Below are 3432 nucleotides of genomic sequence, written 5' to 3' on the forward strand. Positions count from 1 at the left end.
GATAACTTATTAAGTTACTTGTGTGTCTGTGTGTGTGTCGGGCAACTTATCCTGGGCGTGGCCCATAACCCCGCACCTCAGGGGTTTATCATTGAGCAAGTTTTTGCATGCTGGCAAAAACTTTTGCTTCAGCTTGAATGAATGCCTAATAAAGATAAATATACACGCAAAAAAGATGCGAGCAAAAGATACATGACAACAAAAGATTCAAATTTACTCCACCGACTCATACTCAATTTTTGTTTTTTTTTTTTTGGGAAAAAAAAACTTGCTACTTGCGGGCATTAAAAAACCAACAACAAATTTATAGGCAACGGCTGCTGGACTGGCCAAAACGAAATGCTAATACAAACAAGCAGATTTTGCGGTTTATGCAAATGCCTGAGTGTAGCCCAAAGTCACAATAACATACTGCCATTTAATTTTTTTTTCTTTTTTTCGTTATATATGTGATACTTCTACACACAGACACACATTACTAAAGAACACACATGTGTGTGTGTGTATATATTTGTTAAATTTATATAAAAATAAATAAAGATTTAATGTGCATTACGAAGAAGAGACTTGAATGCAAAAAGCCAACAAAATAGAACGCAATATAAACAAGACAAGATGAGAATATTTTTGTTTTCAACAAACCAGTTTAAGATGGTAAAAAACTTTGATTTTTATATCTTGTACTTGGAATGCTCTGCTGTTTCTTATTGTCAAATAAAAGTATCATTCGACTTAATTATTATCTTAAGGCATCAAAGCTAGGCTAACTTTAATAACCTATTCACCTGAATAACCCAACTGAAGGAATATACAAACAACTTAATTATTATAAGCTAAAGATGTAGCTGCTAGTCCTCCAACGAAAATTAGATGAAAAAATTACATTTTAGCCTTAATCTTAATAATTGAAATAATAATATTAACATACAATTTTTCAGTGGCGCATCCTGAGGGAGAGATTTGAATATCTAACAACGATTTTCTCTTCAAAATGCTCTCGATAATTATTTGCGAAAATTATTATTTTACCTTACCTTCCTTACCTATTAAATCTAGTAACAAATAGGTCCTCAAAATAAATTAGACCTGTAATAAGGCATAAAAGTCCAAAACTGTAAATGAAACTCCGACAAAATTGCATATGATTAAAATATCGTATCATAAAAAATTTATAAAATAGTTTAATACTCATCTATAAATTTTAGATTTTTCATTGCATTCAGTTTTTTTAATACTCTGTTTAAAAAATTTGTTGTCTAAAACTTTTAAGTTTTTTTGCGAACTAGTTTGTTAAATTCTTGCAAAATTTTGGTCATACTATGATTGGTATGGGATCCCTATCTCCATTAATATAAAATTTAAAAAAATGGTCCAAAAAAAGTTTAAATAAAAATGTAGAAGCAAGAAGTAAGCAATTACACAGGAAAGATTCAAAAATGTATTGTTTATTTGGTTAAAAAGTATCTCAGCAGTAATAAATTAAAGCGGAAACGAATAATAAGTCTCATAATTATTATATGCCAAACGGTATAACTAGGAAAGGCTTTAAAAACATCTTCTGTTCTTAGAAGTTTGGTTTTTATATGGAGTTTCTATGTATGGGAATTGTTTCTTTGTTACCAGATAAGAAGAACTGAATAACTACAATCTGACAATTGTTTATCAACAATTCAAAGCGATTGGCAGCAGTCAGCGACTAAATATAGTCAAGATGTGAAACAACAATCACCAAACACACTCACACACACACACATCAAATGACTCACTGTGAGCTGCAAGCCAGACGCTTTTGTTTGAGTAAATGTTCGGTCCTCTCACAGTTGGGGATATAGCTCAGTGGTAGAGCATTCGACTGCAGATCGAGAGGTCCCCGGTTCAAACCCGGGTGTCCCCTAGTTTTTTTTTTTTGTTTTTTTCTTTAATTTATATTTTTTCTTTTAGTTTTATGTTTTCTTATTTTGAACTTGTTTTTCCTGTTTCTTATTCAACTGTAATTATTTTTATTGTAATTAATGAATGCTGAAACATAAGTTAAGTGCAATAGAAAGCATTTTCTAGTTTTGTAGGTATTATTGAATTCTGTTTATGGAGAGATTGTTGTTTTTAATTTTAATACGTCCCAATTTCATTAGAACTTTAAAATAAATTTAATAAAATTAGAAAGGAATAAAAATAATACTGCACAAAACTTAAGAAAAAAACAATAATAAAAAAATGTATAGAGATATGCATTATTTCGTATTATGCATTTATTCGTAATTTTGTATCCTTTTTTATGAAAATAATTAAAACAACAAAAAAATGTTTAAAAAAACAACAAAAAAAAAGTTTATTATGAAGTAAAAAAACTACAAAAATATTAAAAAAATAAAAAAAAAATATATACCTAAATATATTCCACACCTTTTGCACGATTTGAACAAGCGTTACTACAACAATTTATTTTTATTTGCCCCTGGGCAAACTGACCCAACAAATGATTTTGATCGCTTGATGTTTGCCCGTGAAACAATTTTAGCCATAAAACCTAATTAAAACGAAGATAATGGATGATAAGTGTTCAATCACTTTATTTTGGCAGAGCATTCAATATAAACACTTAAAGTCAATAGTGATAAATGAGTATATTTATGATAATGCCTTAACTAACTAACATTTGGGACGGAACTAAAATATGTTTATGACTATATCAAAATGTTTAATATTATTTAACAATTTTAAGTAATAAACTTTTGTGCCTTTCTTCATAAAATACTTGTGTAACAACAACTTACAACTTACGCCCTGTATTTGCAATGTTAAAGTTGCCGACAATTTCCAAATACTTGTTACTTTTAAAGTGTATAAAAACAATTTGTTTTTAAAATATATACACATACACCAGCTGCAAGTAAATGTGTGTGTGTGTGTGTGTGTGCTGTCAAACTGTGCAGTTCAAGGCTGCCTTTTATATAAATCGAGGATGGCAGCGAGGAAGTGTGGGAAGGGAGCTACACAAAACATTTGCAAAGGGGGCTTGGCCTTTGGGCTAAAATACAAAAAAGTTGCGGGCCAAGAAATATAACATCAAGATAATATCAAAATGCCTTTCTTTCTTATGTTTATTTAACACATATAAACGAACACACACACACACATACAAAACACTCACCGAAAATTTGGCAATAATTCATTTTGATGAAAAACCTTTTTGAAATTGAATTCAAAATAGGAATTTTTTCCATTTTCAAATGCTAACTTCTGTTTGCTAGAGGGCAAATCCGTCACCCTTACTCCCATCCCCACCCCCTGCTAACTGCCTAAAATTGATTAGATTTGATTTTTTATACATAGATTTTTCTCTTGGTAATTTTTAATGGTGTAAAAGCTGCATAAAAATAAAAAATATTCACAAAAATTTGCATATGTATATGCAAAATGTTTAAATAGTTG

The 3432-nt window shown here is 29.9% G+C and overlaps 1 non-coding gene across 1 annotated transcript; it reads left to right on the plus strand.

The window, feature by feature from the left end:
- The first annotated feature begins 1822 nt into the window (after positions 1–1822).
- Positions 1823–1894, plus strand: Trnac-gca. Its single transcript has one exon. It is a non-coding gene; the product is annotated as a tRNA-Cys (tRNA).
- Positions 1895–3432: the final 1538 nt, after the last annotated feature.

This window comes from Drosophila willistoni (genome assembly GCF_018902025.1).
Source record: "Drosophila willistoni isolate 14030-0811.24 chromosome 2R unlocalized genomic scaffold, UCI_dwil_1.1 Seg167, whole genome shotgun sequence".
NCBI lineage: Eukaryota > Metazoa > Arthropoda > Insecta > Diptera > Drosophilidae > Drosophila > Drosophila willistoni.